Source organism: Myxocyprinus asiaticus, chromosome 3 (assembly GCF_019703515.2).
Source record: "Myxocyprinus asiaticus isolate MX2 ecotype Aquarium Trade chromosome 3, UBuf_Myxa_2, whole genome shotgun sequence".
Taxonomy (NCBI): Eukaryota; Metazoa; Chordata; class Actinopteri; order Cypriniformes; family Catostomidae; genus Myxocyprinus; species Myxocyprinus asiaticus.
In genome coordinates, this window is record NC_059346.1 from 17,737,622 (window position 1) to 17,761,663 (window position 24,042).

The 24,042-nt window shown below is 39.9% G+C and overlaps 1 pseudogene; it reads left to right on the top strand.

Moving 5' to 3' along the window:
• LOC127429234 (transcriptional regulator ATRX-like) overlaps positions 1-20,939 on the top strand; it is a 52,121-nt pseudogene extending 31,182 nt beyond the window's left edge.
• The last annotated feature ends 3,103 nt before the right edge of the window (positions 20,940-24,042 follow it).

Genomic DNA, 24,042 nt, shown 5'->3' on the forward strand with positions numbered 1-24,042 from the left:
GATGAGCTAAACACATTTTACGCTTGTTTCTGAGGAAAACAACATCTCCACGGAGAGAACACCCATGCCCGACACAGCAGAGGTTAGTTCACTTACTGTCTCTGTTGCGGATGTAACCTGATCTCTCAAATGGGTGAATATTCGCAAAGCTGCGGGTCCAGACGGCATTCTGGGCCGTGCTCTCAGAGCATGCGCGGATCAACTAGAGGGTGTTTAACGGACATTTTCAATCCCTCCCTCTCCCTGTCTGTGATTTCCTGCATGCTTTAAGACATCCACCATTGTGCCCATACCAAAACATTCAAAGATAACTTGTCTAAATGACTGGCATCCTGTTGCCCTAACTCCCATCATCGGCAAGTGCTTTGAAAAGCTTATCAGAGACCACAACTGCTCTGTGCTGCCTGCCCAACTGGACCCACTACAGTTTGCTTACAGAAGCAACCGCTCCACTGATGATGCAGTTGCAGTCACAATACACACTGCTCTTTACCACTTGGAAAAAAGGAACACATCTGTGAGAATGCTGTTTGTAGACAACAGCTCAGCATTCAACACCATAGTGCCCTCCAAGCTTCATGCGAAACTCCGGGCTCTGGGCTTAAACAGCTTGCTGTGCAGCTGGATCCTGGACTTCCTGTCAGGCAGACGCCAAGTGGTCAGAATGGGCAGTAACATCTCCTCACCACTGACCCTGAACACTGGAGCCCCGCAGGGCTGTGTTCTCAGCCCACTCCTGTATTCCCTGTACACTCATGACTGTGTGGCAACACATAGCTCCAATGCCATCATCAAGTTCGCTGATGATACGACGGTGGTGGGTCTGATCACTGACAATGATGAAATAGCCTACAGAGAGGAGGTGCACACTGTGACACGCTGGTGCCAGGAGCAGATCCTCTCCCTCAACATCAGTAAGACCAAGGAGCTTGTGGTGGACTTCAGGAGAAAAAACTGAGAACACAACCCCATCATCATCAATGGAGCACCGGTGGAGAGAGTCAGCACCTTCAAGTTCCTGGGTGTCCACATCACTGAGGAACTCACATGGTCCGTCCACACTGAGGCCGTTGTGGAGAAGGCTCACCAGCGCCTCTTCTTCCTGAGACGGCTGAGGAAGTTTGGAATGAACCACCACATCCTCACACGGTTCTACACCAGCACTGTAGAGAGTATCCTGACTGGCTGCATCACTGCCTGGTACAGCAATAGCACCGCCCTCAACCGCAAAGCCCTGCAAAGGGTGGTGCAAACTGCCAGACACGTCATCGGAGGTGTGCTTCCCTCCCTCCAGGACATCTATACCAGGCGGTGTGTGAAAAAAGCTTGGAGGATCATCAGAGACTCCAGCCACCTGAGCTATGTGCTGCTCTCTGCTACCATCAGGCATGCGGTATCGCAGCATCAGGACCCGCACCAGCCGACTTCACGACAGCTTCTTCCCCCAAGCAATCAGACTTTTGAACTCTTGATCGCTCATGATAAACATATATCAGCACTGCACCTTATTAATCTCACACTGGACTGTCATAATTATATTTCCCTTAACAACACACTGGCAACTGACTATCAACCGACAGCCTGAATGTCAATACAACATTATACAACCTTATTGCACATTTATATATATGACTTTTTATCGTTTACTGTATATTCTATATTGTGTGTATTGTATACTGTACATTGTATGTTATTATTTGTATATTTTGTTGAGTAATTGTGTAGATTAATTTTGTAAATTGTGTTGTGTAAATCTGATGTTTATTGTAGATTGGTATATGTCTCATCACTGTCATGACTGCTATTGGTACTTTTCCACTGCACGTTACGGTTCGATTTGACTCTGCACGCTTTTCAGAGCTTGCTTTTCCACTGCAGTTTAGTGCCGCCTCAAAGTGGGTGGGATTATAGGCTGATCTTCATAGATGCGCCACCTCTACTGCCGTGACATCATCTTAAACGCGACACAAACATTACTGACCATGAACAATAACACAACCGCTAACTGTTAGCTACTAGCTCATTGTGCTGCATAAAGCAGTTGTTGCATGTGTAAAGTGTAACAGTTAAATTTGCCTGGTTGTTTTAGAAGCAAGCTTTCCAGTAGCTGGTCAACTAAATAAAGTGAAGCTTTCAAGCAGAATATAGAGTTAACATAACAAAATGTACCATCCTCCATCGTGGACTCCAACAACGCCGAGTCCAGGGCACTCTCCCTCCCATTGCTCGCTGGTCTATTGCCATAGCGTCCATTTGGTCGAACCACTTCCACTTTCTTCTGTTTGAACCACTCTGTCTGTTATGGTCCTTGATGGTTCTGTAGTCACTTAAGTTTTTTTAACTTTTCCCTACCCTGTTGGTAGGTCCAGTGGTAGCTGTGTGTGGCCAACAGCTGAGACACTTCCTGAGAGACTTTTCCGTTTTGCGCCGTTTCGTTCGTTGCTAACGAGAGGAACGTCTGCACCTCATTTATTGACCACGGCGTGGTTTTGCACACAGCCATTTCTTTTTACAATTCAAAAGTTGCAAATGGTATTGCAACAAATGATATTGCTGTCACTGTTGCTAACTCTAAAACTAGCGGGTTGATGTCCCGTGTCGCAAATCCAGTGACGCTGGTAGTGATGATTCTCTCTGACCAATCAGTGATCTGCAGTGTTTTGACGTCACATTTAGTATCGGCTCGGCTCGCTTGGAACCTCGACCGAGGTTGTGCTAAAAAAAGTATCAGGTACCAGGTACTATCCACAGTGGGAAAACCCCCAAAAAGCAAGTAGAGTTGAGTCGAGCTGTACCGTGCAGTGGAAAAGCCCCATATGTTGCTTGGAACTGCACCCAAGACTTTCACCCACTGTTGCACTGGTGTATATGGTTGAGTGACAATAAAGTGATTTGATTTGATTAAAAGACAGAAGCAACTGAGATAGCTTAGATACATAGAATTGGACAACTTCTCTAAGGTGCTTGGAACAACCTTAAATTGTGCACAAGTGTACTTAGGAGAATAAGTGCTGTTTTGTAGGCATAGGGTGGTCACACCAAATATGTGTATGTATGTGTGTATATATATATATATATATATATGTATAAAGTAAATTGATAAAAATTATTCATGGGATTATTTTGGAAAGCATCCTCACTGTACACATTTTGTGTACACTGCCTAAAACTTTTGGACAGTAGTCACAGTGCAAAAATGTGAATGGCCCTAAAAAATAGGCTTCATTGTCTTGGTTTTCTTTTTTAATTTTGGGGTGAAACATGACTCCAAACATTTCTTGACTGTGATATTTAACTGTGCACAGGGCAAGTGTCACTAAACAGATCAAGTTTACAAGTATGCAAGTAAAAATCTGTGCAAAGCAGCTGGATTAAGATGAGAACATACTGGTATCATCTCACTGTTGTTAAGGTCCAGTTTACATCCACTATCTCGTTGTGTGTGCATGTTTGTTAAATAAGTGCTCTGATTTGCTGTTCATGCAGGTGGTGTGCAGAGGGAGGCAGTCTGATCGGCTGTGATTACTGCAGTAATGCCTTCTGTAAGAAATGTGTGCTGCGTAACCTGGGAAGGAAGGAGTTGTCCAGCATCATGGAGGAGGAGAGGAAGTGGTACTGTTATGTGTGCAGTCCAGAGCCATTGGTGGATCTGGTGTTGGCCTGTGACTCCGTTATGGAGAACCTAGAACTGGCTTATAAAAGAGCTTCCCGGTCTGAGCCAAGCTCAGTTCGAGGGAAGGCAAAGGGCTGTCGCGGTGCAGTCTATCTGTTGGGGGCAGGTAGTGGCCCAGTGCCCTCTGCAGGCCTTTACCAACGAATGCAGCGGTTTGTAGATGTTACCTCATCTCTGAGCCATTCCTTCAGGACAATCGTTCAAAGCGAAAGAGAGGAGGAACTGAAGGAAGAGAAGGAGGAGAGAATGGGGCAGCTGAGGATGTTCCGCTCTGTACTGGATGATCTGCAAGCAGCCAACATTGCATTACAGGTAAAAAGAGAAAAGTACATGTGTGCAAATACACTTCAGTCATAGACTTCACCAGTTAATCTGAAAGAATAAAGTAGTGATGCACCAAAATGAAAATTCTTGGCTGAAACCGAAAATTCTGGACACACTGAGCCAAAAACTGAGAATGATTTATATATATATATATATATATATATATATACACACACACCTGTGTGTGTGTGTGTGTGTGTGTGTATGTGTATATATATATATATATATATATATATATATATATATATATATATATATACACACACTATATTGCCAAAAGTATTCGCTCACCGATCCAAATAATTGAATTCAGGTGTTCCAATCACTTCCATGGCCACAGGTGTATAAAATGAAGCACCTAGGCATGCAGACTGCTTCTACAAACATTTGTGAAAGAATGGGCCGCTCTCAGGAGCTCAGTGAATTCCGGTGTGGTACTGTGATAGGATGCCACCTGTACAACAAGTCCAGTCGTGAAATTTCCTCACTACTAAATATTCCACAGTCAACTGTCAGTGGTATTATAACAAAGTGGAAGTGAATGGGAATTACAGCAACTCAGCCACGAAGTGGTAGGCCACGTGAAATGACACAGCGGGGTCAGCGGATGCTGAGGCGCATAGTGCGCAGAGGTCGCCAACTTTCTGCAGAGTCAATCGCTACAGACCTCCAAAGTTCATGTGGCCTTCAGATTAGCTCAAGAACAGTGTGTAGAGAGCTTCATGGAATGGGTTTCCATGGCCGAGCAGCTGCATCCAAGCCATACATCACCATGTGCAATGCAAAGCATCGGATGCAGTGGTGTAAAGCATGCCGCCACTGGACTCTAGAGCAGTGGAGACACGTTCTCTGGAGTGACGAATCACGCTTCTCCATCTGGCAATCTGTTGGACGAGTCTGGGTTTGGCGGTTGCCAGGAGAACGGTACTTGTCTGACTGCATTGTGCCAACTGTGAAGTTTGGTGGAGGGGGGGATTATGGTGTGGGGTTGTTTTTCAGGAGCTGGGCTTGGCCCCTTAGTTCCAGTGAAAGGAACTCTGAATGCTTCAGCATACCAAGAGATTTTGGACAATTCCATGCTCCCAACTTTGTGGGAACAGTTTGGGGATGGCCCCTTCCTGTTCCAACATGACACTGTGCAACAGTGCACAAAGCAAGGTCCATAAAGACATGGATGAGTGAGTTTGGTGTGGAAGAACTTGACTGGCCTGCACAGAGTCCTGACCTCAACCCGATAGAGCACCTTTGGGATGAATTAGAGCGAAGACTGTGAGCCAGGCCTTCTCGTCCAACATCAGTGTCTGACCTCACAAATGCGCTTCTGGAAGAATGGTCAAAAATTCCCATAAACACACTCCTAAACCTTGTGGAAAGCCTTCCCAGAAGAGTTGAAGCTGTTATAGCTGCAAAGGGTGGGCCGACGTCATATTAAACCCTATGGATTAAGAATGGGATGTCACTTAAGTTCATATGTGTCTAAAGGCAGATGAGCGAATACTTTTGGCAATATAGTGTATATATACACACACACACACACACATACATACACACACACACACACACACACACACACACACAGGTCAGTGTTACTTTTGCTGGATTTTAAAGTAACAGTGTCTGTTCAAAATTTTTGCCGGCTTAAATTTCGGTGCATCCCTAGAATGAAAGGTACTTTGGGTTTTTTGAACAACTGGTTGACTAGTTAAGGCCCCTATATACTCACGGCGAAGTTCTTCATCCTTCGCTCAAAGCCAAAAAGAAGTTCGAAACAGTTAAGCAATGGAATTAGGGTTGCACGGTATACCGGTACTAACTAAATGCGATACCAAAAAATTTAAAACAGTACCCGTCAAAAAAAGGAAGAACTCAAAGGTCTGTCCGCTAAAATGAAAGCTCTATTCAACTGGATGCGTGAAATTGAAGACAGAAAAAAACTACTGTATAAAATGTAATATTCAAAAAGAAGCAGTGATATTCAACATAACAATAGTAAAATAATAAATGTTTGTATTATTATTATTATTATTATTATTATTACTATATTATTATCTGTAAGCCATATCACAAAAGCAAGTGTACTGAATATCAGCATTGTGATTCAGCCATAGCAGCCTTGCTTATGGTAATCAGATTTTTTTTTTTTTCATTAATGTTTTCAGTAATACTGTCAAGCTCTGTTGTGCAGCATTTTATGTTACCAAAAATAAAATTGTAATTTTTTGTTAAAAATTGATTTATAATATTTTCATTTAATAAAAGTGTATGTATTCATTTGATTTAAACACCATTTGATCATAACATTTAATTCAAACATTTAACATGGAATCGAGAAAAATTAAAACTGAAAATGCTGAATTTGTATCTGTAAGACTTTATGCAGTTATTTGAATCAAGTTATTTTCTGTGTAATTTCATATATAAATCTGAAGCTTTTTATTTGCTGCCTAAGTGTTGATTTAGTATCGATATCGAGGTACCAGGGCTGGTATCGTACCGAAGCCAAAATTTTGGTATCGAAGCAACTGAATGTTTGCGAACATTCAGACACCTCTACGGGAGGCATTTAGAGGAGCATTTAAATGAGGACCCACTTGATTACATGTAAAACATCGACTTATACAACATTAAAATGTGTTATCAATGACTTCATGCCTCATTCTATGAGTAGAATTAACATCAGATCAGTAAAAAAAAAATGTTTCACATTTTATGTTGCAGCCTTATGCTAAAATGCTTTCAATTTTTTTTTCACATCTACACTCTATACCCCATAATGACAAAGCAAAAACCAGTTTTTTTTATAACTTTGCAAATTTATTACAAAAATAAATATCACATTGTCAATATTCAGACCCTTTACTCTGACACTTGAAATTTAGCTCAGGTGCATCCCATTTCTCTGGATCATCTTTGAGATGTTTCTACACTTTGATTCCACCTTCAATTGATTGGTCATGATTTGGAAAGGCACACACTTGTCTATATAAGGTCTCACAGCTGAAAATGCATATCAGAGCAAAAACCAAGCCATGAGGTCAAAGGAACTCCCTGCAGAGCTCAGAAACAGGATTGTGTTGAAGCACAGATCTGGGGAAGGCTACAACATTTTTTGGCTGCATTAAAAGTTCCCAAGAGCACAGTGGCCTCCATAATTCTTAAATGGAAGAAGTTTGGAACAATCAGGACTCTTCATAGAGCTGGCCGTCCGGCCAAACTGAGCAATCGGGGGAGAAGGGCCTTGGTAAGAGAGGTGACCAAGAACCAGATGTTCACTCTGCTGGAGCTCCAGAGATCATGTGTGGAGATGGGAGAAGCTTGCAGAAGGACAACCATCACTGCAACACTCCACCGATCTGGGCTTTATGACAGAGTGGCCAGACGGAAGCCTCTCCTCGGTGCAAGACACATAAAAAAAGCACCTAAAGGACTCTCAGACTGTGAGAAACAAGATTCTCTGGTCTGATGAAAGATGAAGATTGAACTGTTTGGCCTTAATTTTAAGCATTATGTCTGGAGGAAACCAGGCACCGCTCATCACCTGCACAATACCATCCCAACGGTGAAGCATGGTGGCGGTAGCATCATGCTGTGGGTGTGTTTTTCAGCGGCAGGGACTGGGGAACTGGTCAGGGTTGAAGGAAAGCTGAACGCAGCAAAATACAGAGATATCCTTAATGAAAACCTGGTCCAGAGAGCTCAGGACCTCTCAGGCTGGGCCAAAGGTACACCTTCCAACAGGACAATGACCCTAAGCACACAGCCAAGACAACGCAAGAGTGGCTTAGGGACAACTCTGTGAATGTCCTTGAGTGGCCCATCCAGAGCCTGGACTTGAACCCAATCGAATATCTCTGGAGAGACCTGAAAATGGCTGTCCACCGATTTTCCACATCCAACCTGACAGAACTTGAGAGGATCTGCAGAGAAGAATGGCAGGAAATCCCCAAATCCAGGTGTGCCAAGCTTGTTGCATCATACCAAAAAATACATGAGGCTCTAATCGCTGCCAAAGGTGCTTCAACTAAGTACTGAGTTAAGGGTCTGAATACTTGTCAATGTGATATTTCAGTTTTTTTTTTTTAATAAATTTGCAAAGTTATCAAAAATCTGGTTTTTGCTTTGCCATTATGGGGTATGGAGTGTAGACTGATGTGAAAAAATAATAATTTAAAGCATTTTAGCATAAGGCTGCAACACAACAAAATGTGGAAAAAATGAAGTGGTCTGAATACTTTCTGAATGCACTGTATATGCAGTAGATAATGTGTAATTTGTCATGTTTACTCTGCATTCATGGTGTTAACATGCTATACACATCCATAATAGGCACTGGTTAAACACTGTTATTGTAATTTATGATGACACTGATACAACTTTAAAGATGGGTGTAGAAAAGAGTGTTAATAGCTAAATTCAGGCAAAGAATGATAAGAGCTTTGAACTGCAGACAACACATGAATATAGCAGCATATCAAACAACAGAGTGAATGGGCACTTAAGAGTATTTGAGTAGATTTAATTCCTTTTGTACACTAAAGAAAAATGTTCTTTGAAAATGTCTTTACACGTGCGTTTACAGATGTAGGAAAATTTGCACCACCTCGCTAATAACTCTGTACGCCAGTGTGTTCATGTTGACTGAGTTCCAGGTCACACCTACAGAAGACATGGACCAATGGAAGTAAGATGTTTAGCAGCAGATACAAAGTTTTCCTGAAAGTTCGTGCTGGCGAGCTGTTATGAACCACCTAAACAAACTCAAAAACACCCTAGTTTTGGACAGTTTTTGTTTGAAATGTCATCACACCCATTTATTCTTCAATTTCGTATTAAGGGGCTTGAGGAAGCCCTCTATAATCAGGCTGTTTTGTTTTTATTAACATCACCATTTTTAGGCACATTTTTTGCCTTCGCTAGTTCATTTTAGTAGGTCCTGTAGTATGACAAATACATTTTTTAAAGTATAAATATTCCATGTAGCCTGGTCTCTTAATTAATATGGTCATAATAGCTACATACAAAATAATCATATAATCAAAATAATCAAGAATGTCACACCCCAGGACTTGTCAACTTTCTTAATATATTTCATGTCAACTAGCCTACCCATAGAATAAATAACAATGAACAAACATTGCCAACAGCAGGCGATTTAAAGTCCAACAGTAATTGTCTTTGAAGATTGTTGAAGGCAATGAATTTAATAAATTCCAGCATTACGGACATGGCATTTGCAGTGAAACATGACACTTCACATATAGAGAACTCATTGCCATTATCAAACCATTTATATAAATAATCATTAACTCCTGCAGACAGAGTCCAGACATCAGAAAATGTTTAGTCTAGACATGTTTTTATCCCCCTCAAGTTTAGAATGGATGTGACATTCACAATCCAGAAATAATAATAGCCCCAGAATGTAGAAGGGTTGGCCCTCCTAATTTGTATTTATTGTGGTTTTCACATAAATGGGGAAAAGCCGATGTTACAAACATGACATCTCTTTTTTACGGACATGACTGTTGTGAAAGCGGCTCTACTATGAAAGAAAATCTATCCAAAACACTTTGAAACCTGCAGAATTTTTTCTGCTTTTTTGTCCTTTGTTGATCACATGCCTGTCAAATATTCCATGAACCCTAGTCTCTAATATGGTCATAATAGCTGCACAAAATAATCTTATCAAAATAATCATGCATGTCACAATGCAGGACTTGTCGATTTTTAAATATATTTCATGTCAACTACCTGTAAAGTAAATAACTATAGCTTTTTATTACACAACTATCACAGTCCTCACAGAAAACAGATTATGCATAATAACAGAAACATTGCTCACAGCAGGTCATTTGAAGTCTGACAGTAACTGTCTTTGAAGCAACTTTACAGGTAATTCATTTTAAGATGTAATATTTTACAGTCAAGTATTGCATTGTGTGAAGTCCTTTTCCACATTGCAAAATGTCATCCATGCATTATTTATTTATTTAATCTTCAGGGAGGGTTTAGCATAGTTACAGTTAGCATATACCTGTTTATGGTGCTGTCAAAAGATGTGATGTAAACCCTGATTTATGAAGTGAATACTAATTATTGTATAATCATTTTATGATAATCTCAACATTATCATGTCTTCAATATTATATCTTACATAAACTCTAAAGAAGAAAACTAAATAAGCAGACAGTCAACCTCGCTCATCAACTAGTTGGACAACTGGTCGTCCATCTTGTCCCATCCCTAGTTGTTATGAAAACAACATTTTATGTCAAGACATATTATTTTTTTTTTGTCAGAACAACAAAATAATTAACAAAAAAAGTCAAGGACATTTTTCTTTGGTCACATGTTTGTATTACAACAATGTCTTAATTTGTGATTACAGGAAGCACTGGACCATGAGCTGACTGGGTCCAAACGTGCTGGCAGAGCTGCTTTAGAAAGTCAAAAGCCGAAAGGAAAGAGCAGACGGAAGAAGGCATCACAGAGCTGTGAACTCACAAAAGAGCTGGTGGTCAAACTCACTCCTGTACCAGTCAGCACACCAGCCAATAGCAGTACCTCTCCTTCCATCCCTCCATCACCTGATGGACAAAAGATAGAGAGCGGTGGAGGTGGAGAACTGGAGAAAAAGGAGAAGAGTTGGAAGAGAAGGTGGTGGAGATGGATGGAATGATTGCAATAGAAGGAGAGGTGGAGAGTTATTGTGGTAATAATAATGCTGATGAGGAGGAGGAGGAGGAAGAAGAGGAAGATGACCAAATTGACACTAAAAGTTTGTCATTGGCAGAGGAGAATAAGCGTTCTCCACGTGTGAAAACTACACCACGCCGACGACGGGCAACCACAAGCTCCACTGCCGAGCATGCTGATCTAGCTGAAGACGATTCTGATTCTGATGAGATACCTGAGGTTCTCCAGACAGCTGCTGCCATGGTAAACAGTGAGGAAGAGGGTTTGGTCTGTAGCAGTTGGGAAGGGGATGAGGTAAACCAGCAAGTCAGGAAGCAGCGGCTCTTTGGGCTGGTAAAAACCACGCCTCCAGACAGAAGCTCACGCAAGCGGACTCTCAAAGAGAGATCTTCATCTTCCTCGTCTTCCTCGTCTGCATCTTCAAGGAGGGGCTCCCAGGACCAGGGGTCAGTGGGCAAGATTACCAGGGCAAGAGCCCTCAAAGTTGCCCGGATGACGGGACAGAGTGGAAGTTCGTCAAGTGAGGTGGGAGGACAGGAACTGGACAGTAGTGATTCAGACGATCAGAGTATCAAACCGCTGTCAGAGGGTGTCACGTTGCTTGGCTCCGGAAATTTCCAGCAGTCTTCCGGTGAGTTTGTGTGAGTTTGTGCAGGTGCATTAATGGAGGGTAGGAGTGTGTCTCAACAAAATCGAAATAAAAATTGAGCCCATTTACTACATACTACTTTTTTAATAGGAAAACAGTGAAGTCTTTCATCAAAATTTGCTTGCCTTTTCAGGCTATGTCACCAGGCCCTCTTATTTCTATTTTTATTTATTTATTTATTTATTTATTTTTATTTTCCCCTCCAATCACCTGTCATATACAGGCTACTTTTTACAATCCAATCCCAATGGATGATAACAAGTTCCAGCCTACATTATTTTCCTCTTCAGAAATGTGTCGTATTACCAGGGTAGTAAAATACCAAGCTTTTAAAATTAAGATTTCCAGGCTGGGAAAAATAATAGAAATGAACAAATTCCTAAAATCATGGATTTTTTTCAAGTTATGCCTGGCTCTAAAATGTTTCATAGGCTAGAAATTGCTCTGTGACGAACGACTTAAAAAGTCATGGGACTTAATTGGTCAAAAAGTTTATCCTTTTTTTTTATTTTTTATATTTGATTTGATATGGACTTTAATATTTTATTTTCTCTTTACAGGTGATGAAATGGACATCCAGCCTGGTCCGTCCATATCTGTGGATGACGATGATTTAGAAAATAGGTACGATTCCGTCTGCAACAGAGCCACACACACATTTTTCCAGCACAGGTCCTCTTCACAAGACTCCGGCCCACCCAAACCCACTACAACAAGAGCTTTGATCCAAACCCCATTTAAAAGCATGCAAGCTTCTCGTACATCCACACATACCACCTCTAGACAAGGCTTGTAATGCAGAGTTTGAACGTGACTCAAACTGGCTTGTAAACACGTTTTTTTGCTCTGTCATCTGTCTGTGCAATTTATGTCCTCACGTAGTAGAGAAAATCTGTAACCACAGGCAGACCGCACTGGTGAAATGTATATCAGAGATTCCTCTCCAGAGAAGCTCCTATGTATTAATTTTACTGCACTGACATAGACCTTTGCATGTCTTTGGCAGAATTCGTGAAAGCCAAACTGTCCTCTCTTCTGTCTGTGCTGCAAATTATGCTTTCAAGAGAGTAGAAAGAGCCTGCACCTTTTCTTTTCGGATCTGACGGAGCCTGTGTTCAGTAAGACAGCAAACTTCTTGTGTGTGTTTGTGTTTTAGGGCTCAACTGCCTGGTTCTCACCATGTAATGTTTTCGTTCAGTCAGAACAAAGGCTGTGTGGTTTGCTAACGGTAGGTGTTACAGTAGTTTCACATAACTTTTTCGTTATTGGCAGTTAAATATAATTGTTCCTGGAATTTAAGTGAACACAATGTTTTTGTAGGCAGAGAGGGACGCAGTAGCACAGTAGGAGTTTAAGTGTTTGTGTGAGCGGTTGTGTTTGTTCTTTTTCAGGAGGTTAATCCTGGGACAGCAACCTGTATTTACTTCATTTAGAAGGTTAAGGTGAAGATGAGATTTATGCCCTCATCTGAACTGCATTTGTTCAATATGTGCACATTTCTATACCTAGAGTAATTTACACGTTAACGTGTTATTTTCAATAAAGTTGCACATGTTGCAATATTTATATCCTCATGTCTTACTGAGAAGATCATAAACTTAAATTGTCATTTGAGAGTTCTGCAAAGGATTGCTTCTTTGTAGCAAAAGATGTCAGGGATGGGAGATGTGAGAGAAGGAAAACTCGACTCTAGCACGTTTAGAGTAGAAGCTTAATTTGGTGCCATGGCCCAGCGGTTAGTGTATCTGCAGTTGAGCAGTTAAGGACATGTTGAGCAGTGGTGCTCCTGCATACAACGTAAGTTTGAGCAGCCAGACCTGCAACTATTACATGGGTGGACTCAAAATGATCATGGAACAGCAGCAGGTGGTTCTTTCAGGACAGACATGCAGGCTGTGAGCATTCCAAAGTTTGTGCAATTGTGTACTTGGGGATTTCGAATAAAGAGTGCAGTCTTCACTCTCAGATAAGATGTTTATTTGATTTTGTGTGTGATCTGAATGGCTCTGAGGAGAGGCAATCCACACTTATTTACTCTCTCTTTTTCTCCTCTTCTCCCCCCCCCTTTCATTTCTTTTTCTCTGTTTCTGCAGCCTAACAGGGTTCCCACGCATCATGGAAAACCTGGAAAACCTTGAATTTTGTAATGCGATTTACCAGTAATGGAAAGTTACCAAACATCCTGGAAAATGTGTTTAGTGCAACGTTATAATTAAACTGTATTACCGTACGATAAAGAAATCGTGGGACCGATCCGGACTCGGAATTGGATGTATTCTGTCATGAAAGCTATCGTCGCAAAATCATATTGTTTTAATTTGCGTTTGGTTGTGTATTGTGTCATTACTAGGAACAGATCACAAACTCTGCTCACCCGACATCATCTCAGCTCAGATCAATTGTTTTTGATATCATGCATTTTTCAAAACATAATTATTTCCCTTAGCCACTTTAACTGAACATTAGCCAGTAAATTTTAATAAACGATCAGAATCTAAAAGCCTACTAGCTGCTCATTTGTGTGGTCAGAAAAGCTTCTCTTCTCACACAAATGAATGGCTGGCTAATATTAGATGCATTTACAACCATGCCAGTAACCACAGTACGTCAATGGGTGATCACCTGTAATTTACTTTCACATTTCAGTAAAAGAATATTCTGGCTTAAAAACAACTTAAGCTCCATTGACAGCATCTGTGGCCTGCTGCTGTTCTGCTGATCACAGAAAATGTTGACTCTTCCCACAATTTGTCAGAAAAGAAATGCAAAATGCTTGTACGGTAATACACTTAAGTATTACCATAACCCTTACACAAAACAAATACATGTATTGAGCATAAGACTGGTGTGATGAAATCGAAATATGAATGATATTGGAATACTCTTGTGTATGTAAATGCAGTCAGTTACTGAACCATTCGGCTGGTGATAAGGTTCAAAGCCAATCTTTTGTCGCCACCTTCTGGTGTAACAATATACAAAAGGTCTCTGAACAATCAACAAATCTGTTCACCAAAAAACGTCAGATTCCAAAGATTCGAGTCACTGGAATGAATCAAAATTCCCATCAATCTTGCCTGTGCACAAAGCACAACCAGAGGTTGTGGAAGAATTTAAACAATTTTATAACTCTGATAACAAACATATTATTTGTACTGAAGAGTTCATGTTACATTCATGATCAAGTGCACTTAAACCTATCAAGTGCCTCTCCTTTCTGCTAGGCTTCTATTCTAAGTGCTTTACTATAAAAAAGGTCAGATAGAGAAGAGTCAATGTTTGTTTTCTTTGGCAAAACAACAGCATGCCATAGATCCCCTAATATTAGAAGTATTGGTAACATAAAATGTTGGAAAAATGTCTTGGAAAGAGTGGGAACCCTGGATAACCTTAAGTAACCTGCTTCCATTAGTTGACTAACCCCTGACATTTCCTCACCCCTCTTTCAAACTGTCTTAATTTTAGTCTTTTCTTTTTGTGGAATCTTCCGTTATTGATTTCAGCCTTCCTGTGAGCTGAAAACCAACATAAATTGCATTAAAGTCTTAGTATTTATTGCATGATAGTGTCCTTTGTTTGATTAGTATTTATTATTCTTATTATTTTGAGAAATTTTACACAAAAAACAACCTCCCTTTTAAGAAACTTTTCAAAAGATTGAAGCATGCATGATTTTGTATCTGAAAAGAGGTAATGTGTCAGAATTGTACAAGAATTGTAGTTCTAATAAAAGTTTATACCCCAAACACAACAGCCTCTGTGTATTTCTGTTTTTGTGATGTTTTTGTGCTGCTAAGTTATGCAGAATTTAATTGGCTGTTGCTAAAATTCATGGGGGCAGAGAGAACATTTTTATGTGTAGGCCCCCTCTCCCCTGGACCCAATGATTTAAAAGCTTCACACAATTTTAACACTCTTTTCAACTAAGCTGAATCTGAGCTTAGTTGTGCCAAACCCATCATTTACAATAAGTCTTAAGTGACCTGATTCCAGTCACTACTCTAATTTTCACAAAGTATGTAGTGACTGGAGTTTATCTTTGCGTGGCATTATAGAGGAGGGGGACCCTTAGTCATGTCCCAGAGGAGAGGCCCCTTCATCACAGCCCTGTATAAGTCTAGAAGGCTTCTTATACCCTGCTGACCTTTTACATTTTCCAGAATTACTTAAATTAAGTACTTTTCTAATACTTGTCTAAATTATTAAGCAAAACTGTAATGGTCCACCTTACAGACCAGTGGAGCTTTTACTCTGTGCAGTTACTTGATATTTTATCTATATTTTTGACTATTATACACTCACTGAGCACATTATTAAGAACACTATGGTCCTAATAAAGTGCCTGACGTGGACTTCTACTGTTGTAGCCCATCCGCCTCAAGGTTCGATGTGTTTGGCTCACTACAATTGTACAGAGTGGTTATCTGAGTTACCATAGCCTTTCTGTCAGCTCAAATCAGTCTGGCCATTCTCAGTTGACCTCTCTCATCATCATGGTGTTTCCATCCACAGAACTGCCACTCGCTGAATGTTTTTTTTTTTTTTTTTTGGTTTTTGGCACCGTTCTGAGTAAACTAGAGACTTGTGTGTGAAAATCCCAGGAGATCGGCAGTTACAGAAATACTCAAACCAGCCCGTCTGGCACCAACAATCATGACACGTTGAAATCACTGAGATCACATTTATCAACCATCAGAATGGGGGAAAATCGTATTAATAAGTAGTTGTACAGGTGTTCCTAATAAAGTGCTCAGTGAGTGTATATCATTAGGGGTGGGTAAAACTATCGATTTTTCCGATGCATCACAATCTTTATTTGAACTAAATATCGATACTTAAATCCCAAGATGGATGTTTTACTGTATGCGTAGCGCAGCCCTCCACTACAATGAGAGGAAATCACCAATCAACCAAATTTCACGCTATGCAACAAAAATTTATATATTTGGCAACTGGCTGGTAAATGTTTAGATTTCACTTATCAGTGAAATAATTGTGTAGCATAGTGGTGGAGTATTCGGCAGCGAGATTGAGAGTAAAAGTATCATCTATTTAATGTTTGTCCAAAGACTAGATACACGTGACACATTTGCCAATGAATAATGTCCCTTAATGCCCTTTCTGTTCTTAACAGTCAGTTGTTGATCATAAACAACAAAAAAAGAAACATTAAATTCTAATCAGGCATAGCACAGATGAGTTAAAACCATTCCAGCCTCTCTCGTTAACATGCACTTATTTAAAGACATTGTTTACAGAAATCCAGGCTTCCCTTAAAGGTGCAGTATGTAACAATTTTCATATAATATTCGGCTCTTTTTTTTTTTTTTGCCAGTGTGTGAACGGCTTGTTACGCAACTTAAAAAATGAGCCCTTCCCGGACTTCCTAGGTTGCCTATTAAAGCTTGTAGACTGATTTTCATGCGAAGAGAGCGGGTCGCTTTTGCCGGGAAAATCCAAAGGATGTGGCGTTTATACACGCTCCCAAGAGCCTTCTACTGAATCCCGTCTGGCTAAGCGGGAACGTGTTGTGATCTAGCTAAAACTAGAGTGAACATCGGCAGGACATTTGATTCCTGGAGGGACCATCGTTCATTTTGGGGGATCAAAACCGACCCTGAATTGGCATTCTTCTTATTGGACAGGTAAGCTTACATAACTGCAAAGCATGTGAAATATGGTGCCATAAGGATTGATCTGTGTAATTTTAGCTAACTTGATCTTGCCTGCTAACGCTGATGAATTGCAAGCTACCTTGCTTAGTAACTTTCAAATAATTTCAACGATCTTCTCTTTATACTTTGTCAGGTATACAGGATCAATTTAAGCAAATACGCTTGTTTCTTGATCGTAGTACAACATATGACATACAAAACATACAATAGTGCAACATAACAGTGTATCAGTATATCATGTTTGGTGATGAGTAGTTTTAGTTTAGTCTCAAAGTTTGTAGTAAAACAATCATAACTGTGTAATTTTAATTATGCTACCTCATCTGTCAGCATGATGCCAGTGAATCACGTTCAGTCTCTTTGTACCTTACGTCATTGTTTTGGCCGATGCTAGCTTGCATCCCTATGGAGTGTGTGCACGAGCAACAAGTAGCTGGTTGCAGTTCACTTAACGGCCACAGGTGTCATTAATAACCAGGGTTTCTGAATCTTACATACTGCACCTTTAAAGAGAGTACCAGGTTTTAGCACATGTTCAACAAATCAATGTAAATACCTGTAAATAGTACAAATTATGCAATTAAACAATACAAAATTAAAATATAATATATGCAATATAATATTATATTTATTGATTAAATACTTTGTTCATTTTTTAAAAAGCTCAAATGTGACCAAAATGATGAAAAACTAATAAAATATAATTATTAAAATTAATATTTTCATATTGTACCTAATTAGAAGGTCCCCTGTATTATTCACAGAATTAGCTGTGAGATACTTTATTTCATATGTAAGCAAAAGAGACATATACCCATATGAATCAATATCGAATCGGAATTGAATCGAATCAAGAGCTTGTGAATTGGAATCAAAATCTGTATCAATACCCATTCTTATCATTATATATATTGTTTATATTCATATATAATTTTATATCCTTTATAAATATATAATGGCAAAACAGAATATAAACTGCTGCTTCCTCTTAATTATTTCTGCGTAACAAAAATATGCAGTGAACTTGTTGTGAAAGAGGTGGAATGAAGCTGCATCATTTAGTGAACCTAGTGAATCAATCTGGTGCTCACCTCACATTCTCTCCCTCTTTGTTTTTTTTTGTTGTTGTTTTTTTTCCCCTCCTTACCACCACCCTATTTTCCCTTTCTTGCCTTATCCCTTCACTTGTTCTGTAAAGAATTGCAAGGCAGATTCTGCTGGCTCAAATCAGAGGTGATCTCTCCTCAGCATCTGTACTGGACATCAGCTCTGATGAGCAGTCAGAAAGCACAAGAGGAGAGAAGAAGAAAAGCGAGAGAGTGACACCTGACATAACAGCCAAGGAAGGTGAGTGATGGCCAGTACCACTGTAACCATGGGGAAAGCACCTTGGAAACCTTCTCTGGCATATATCCTTGCACCATTTTATCGGTTCTCTCCAATGAATAACCTTCCAAAACCGCATCTGTTGCTGATCTAACAACAATAGGTTTTTAATTATAAGTTCATTTGTGCCATGATCAAATGCCTAAAGGATTGTTAATGTAAAATATTACTATTTTAGTGGTTATACTGTTTATTAGAGATGAACCAATATGGTTTTTGACCACAGAACTGATTTTTAATTACAGTTTTATTTCTGCATTTTGACACCTTCAAAACTAAGTAATAGATTACGACAATAACAACATGTGCCTTATGAATATTTTATATTATTGTTAATAAATCAATTCAATCATGACAAAGTGGAATGTTTCCAAAGGGAGATCTGGAACAGGATTTTGCCATTTATCAGTAGACCCAATATTAAGAAACCTATAACCAATACAATAGAAGTGAATATCAGTACACCATATTGGACAAGCTGATTACTGGTCTATCACTACTGTTTATGTGGTATTATTACATGAGTCCAAATAGGTTTTTTTCCGCAGACAATGATGGTTCAGAATCCAGTGGGATGCAGACAGTGTCACGTCACAGTCACACTCCTACAACACTGTCTTAACTTATCAGAGGCAGAAACAAAAGATCAGAAGCAAGGAGAAAAGATGAAGAAAAAGAAGCAGAGAGAAAGAGATATGCAAGATTTAGGATATGCTATTTGTGAGTTAAAATTCTTTGAAAAGGATGAGTGTGCTAAGTTTTATGTATTCACTCTTGAATTTTACTCTTTAAAAGTACCTGATGTTATTTTATGATTCCTTTTGTCAGTCTTGGCATGATTTTAATGTTAATTTTATCCTTGTGAGCAGTGATGAATCATCCAACTCAGCCCTGAGTGAGGAACTCCAATCAGAGCCAATCAGAAGCTGAGGAAATGGGGTAAAGTAGTCCGTGATGACATGAGTCATTCCAGGAACACAGGCTGTCAATCATCAGCTGTCATCTGATCTTGAAAATAGCACATTTTCAATTACTACTGTATGGTGGTAATTCATTTTCTGTCACATTTTTCTATAAATATTATTTATTTTGTAGGTCTCGGTCACCCTCTCGTAGTAAGAAGCTGCAGAGCCCATCACATTCACCCAATGGGTCTGCCATTGCTAATGTGTGTTTATACACCCTTCTTTGTCATATATGATGTGAATGTGAATCCTTTAATAAATGACCCCTTTTTTATGTCTGAAAGATGTAGAATGTTGTCTCACCAAATACTCAGGAGTGTTTGAAGAGCACCCCTCATGGGAGGAGGCAGATCAGAAGGCTTCTGGAGGTGGATCAGCTGGCCCGGGAGACACAGTGTTCTAAGAGAGGAAGAGGAGTGCAGGAAAAGATTAGCGGAGAGAGAAAAACAGAAACCGGAAACTATAAACTAAACTAAAAACAGAAAGTGTCAATTTACCAACTACATAATCTAAATAATCTGTAGTAGTTTTGGCATAGTGGGCTAAAGCAAATAACTGGTAATCAGAAGGTTGCCGGTTCGATCCCCACAGCCACCACCATTGTGTCCTTAACTCAAGGTTTCTCTGGGGGGATTGTCCCTGTAATAAGTGTACTGTAAGTCGCTTTGGATAAAAGCGTCTGCCAAATGCATAAATGTAAATGTAAATAATCTCTAGGACATTCTGTTGTATTTAGCAAATGTTAACTTTATCTTTAATATTGTTTAATGGCATGCTTTTAAACCTAAATTATGAATTGGTGTTGTCTATTTATTTTTGATCTCCACTTCTTTAAGTTATCATAATAGTGGAGAGACCAGCTCAAAACTTCACCCCACTGGTTCTTGAGCAAGATGATGTAACGTGCAAGCCTTTGGTGCAAGTGCACATGCACTTTCTGAGCAAACTCAAACCGCACCAGCGAGAGAGTGAAGAAAATATTTTCAAACTAAAGTCCTATATTTATTGAGATGGCAATGTTTCAGTCTTAAATCAGGGCCATTTCTAAGCAAATGGGGCCCTAAACGAAGTCCTACTTGCCCCACAAATTTGAATATATGAACTTAAAATGTTTATATATTATTTACGCAAAAAATTTAACAATAAAGTACTTGTAGATGCGATTCATGATGACGAAAAGCCCTTTGAATCACATTTAGCTACAACTCTCTCCTTGCAGTTACATTCTCCCTTCCCTCTTGGGCCACAAGGGGGCCCCTCATTGAGCCATAACAGCTGCCTGAGTCTTAATTGCAGCTTTTAGTATATTTAAAAATAAAATAAAACATTTCTAAAAAATAAAAGCCCCCTTAGCAGCCATTTATACCATTTACGACTAGAAACGGCCCTCCTTACAATCTTTTGCAGGCATTTAAAGGTTTTTGGTTGTCACCTACCCTTTTGCTTTAGGCCTTGTTTTGTTTGGCAACTCTTTCCTTTTGACAGTATTTTATTTTCTGCTGGTAAATGCCTGACAAAAGTGGCATATATAAAATGAGTTTCTCAATAAATATAGGAATTTTTGCAAGCTACAGCAGTGTACAATAATTCTTAGTTTCTTTGTACTTGTGTCCATTGCTCCTGCCTGCAAACAATAAGGTGTGCCAGGGTTGTTTCTTTTTTGACAGACTTTTTCTTTTTTATAAATATATTAAAATAGCAGCTTAAATTCAATTAAACAACATCTTGCAACTTTGTGATGATGAACAAATAATCAGGAAAATCCAGCCATTTCTGAAATCTCTCTACAAATAAAATATATTATAACTTGTAATAGATGAGTTGGGATTTGACAAATCCCAGCAGGAACAGCCCAAGCATACTTTTATCAAAATGTTTTCTCATCCTACACATGTCAGAGAAGCACTTACTGACTTCACAGAGCAAAATTTTAAACATCAAAAAGCCACCTAACATTTCCTTTTTATCGTTGGTGTACAGTGCATTCAGAAAGTATTCAGACCCCTTAATTTTTTCCACATTTGGGGTTGCAGCTTTATGCTAATGCTTGAAATATTTTTTCACATCAAACTTTGCAAATTTATTAAAAAAGAAAAAACTGAAATATCACATTGACAAGTATTCAGACCCTTAACTCAGTACTTAGTTGAAGCACCTTTGGCAGTGATTACAGCCTCAAGTCTTTTTGGGTACGATGCGACAAGCTTTGCACACTCGAATTTGGGGATTTTCTGCGATTCTTCTCTGCAGATCCTCTCATGCTCTGTCAAGTTGGATGGGGACTGTCGGCGGACAGCCAGTTTCAGGTCTCTCCAGAGATGTTCGATTGGGTTCAAGTCCGGGCTCTGGCTGGGCCACTCAAGGACATTCACAGAGCTGTCCCTAAGCCACTCTTGCATTGTCTTGGCTGTGTGCTTAGGGTCATTGTCCTGTTGGAAGGTGAACCTTCAGCCCAGTCTGAGGTCCTGAGCTCTCTGGACCAGGTTTTCATTAAGGATATCTCTGTATTTTGCTGCATTCAGCTTTCCTTCAACCCTGACCAGTCCCCCAGTCCCTGCCGCTGAAAAACACCCCCACATCATGATGCTATCACAACCATGCTTCACTGTTGGGATGGTATTGCACAAGTGATGAGCGGTGCCTGGTTTCCTCCAGATAATAACACTTGGAATCGAGGCCAAACAGTTCAGTCTTCATTTCATCACAGTCTGAGAGTCCTTTAGGTGCTTTTTTGCTAAATCCAAGCAAGCTTTCATGAGGCTTCCGTCTGGCCACTCTGCCATAAAGCCCAGATCGGTGGAGTGTTGCAGTGATGGTTGTCTTTCTGCAAGTTTCTCCCATCTCCACACAATCTCTGGAGCTCAACCAGAGTGACCATCGGGTTCTTAGTCACCTCTCTTACCAAGGTCCTTGCTCTAGGAAGACACCTGGTTGTTCCAAACTTCTTCCATTTAAGAATTATGGATGCCACTGTGCTCTTGGAAACCTTCAATGTAGCCAAAATATTTTGTAGCCTTCCCCAGATCTGTGCCTCAATACAATCCTATCTCTGAGCTCTGCAGGCAGTTCCTTTGACCTCATGGCTTGGTTTTTGCTCTGATATTTTCAGCTGCGAAACCTTATATAGACAGGTGTGTGCCTTTCCAGCTCATGTCCAATCAATTGAATTTGCCACAGGTGGAAACTAATCAAAGTGTACAAACATCTAAAAGATGATCCAGAGAAATGGGATGCACATGAGTTAAATTTCAAGTGTCATAGCAAATGGTATGAATACTTATGTCAATGTGGTATTTCAGTTTTTTCTTTTTAAACGTTTGCAAAGTTATCAAAAATCTGGTTTTTGCTTTGCCATTATGGGGTATGTAGATTGATGTGACAAAAAATTATTTAAAGCATTTTAGCATAAGGCTGCAACATAAAGTCTGAATACTTTCTGAATGCACTGTGTATAATAGGATCTCCTGTATGAAGTCTTACTAATGACTTGGCTATGTCCACACTAACATGTTTTTCATTGAAAACTGTTTTCCGTTTCCTAATGTCATCGTTTTCCAAAGCATGCTGTACTCTAGTGTTTTCAAAATCTCCAGAAAATGCTGTTCCAAGGTGCACGAGAGCCGTAAACTAAGCAAAATCAGTGCATTTTTAATCAAAAATGCATTCATGTGGTCATGGCCTTAGTCATTATGAAATCAGTGATATTATAGGAATGAGTTTGGTGAGAAAATGCAACCACATATTTATATGTTCTTCACATAAATAATCACATGGGTCTAATCAGGAAGCCATTTATGTGACTCAGTGAATGTTAGTGTGTAGTGGAGATGGTTATAGTGTGTATAATTAAGTGTGTGCTCGTGTGTTTAGGTGTTCAGGGTTCTGGTTGTGTGTCCACTCGACACAGTGCTGAACTGGAGGAGTGAGTTTGACCAGTGGCAGAGGGGCTTAAAACCCCACACACTAAGGGTCAGTTAGTCTCACTCTCTGTCACTCTAAGACTAAAGACTTTTATTTGTTTGGCGATCTTAGTGATATTTTTGCTTAAATTAGGAGATTTTTTCAGCATTTAGTATGTCTTTTGGCTGCATGTAATTTTAGATGTTTGTCGTATTGGATGGGGATAGTTCACCCAAAAAGGAAACTGTTTTCTTTTTCTGATTAACAGTTTTTATTGATTCATTCAGTTGACAGAGAAGAGCAAAACATATATTCACAGAATCAACATTTAACCCCCACTATTACCCCTCCCCCTGCCAATCACCTACCCCACCCTGAACCTCAACAAACATCCCTTGTTCACAAATGAATATAAAAAATAAGAATTATAATAATAATCACACACATTTAAAACTATACGTCTCTCTCCACTGCCCCTCCCTGAGAGCCCTCCAAGAAGGCCAAATAGCTGCCCCATTTCCCATCAAATTAAAGTTCCCCAGCATTCTACATGACATTTCCTCAAATGCCGCCACCCTCCCCATCTCTGTGCACCACTCTTGAAATGAGGGTGCTCCAGCCGACTTCAATCCTCTTAGAACAATCTGTCTGCCGATCGTAACACTGGCTAGGACCCAATTTTTTTGCGTGTTTATCCCCTATATTAATGACCGCCCCATGCTTCTCCCAAAAATAGTACAGAGCAGATGGCCAGAACCAGGGAGGGGGTCTCTC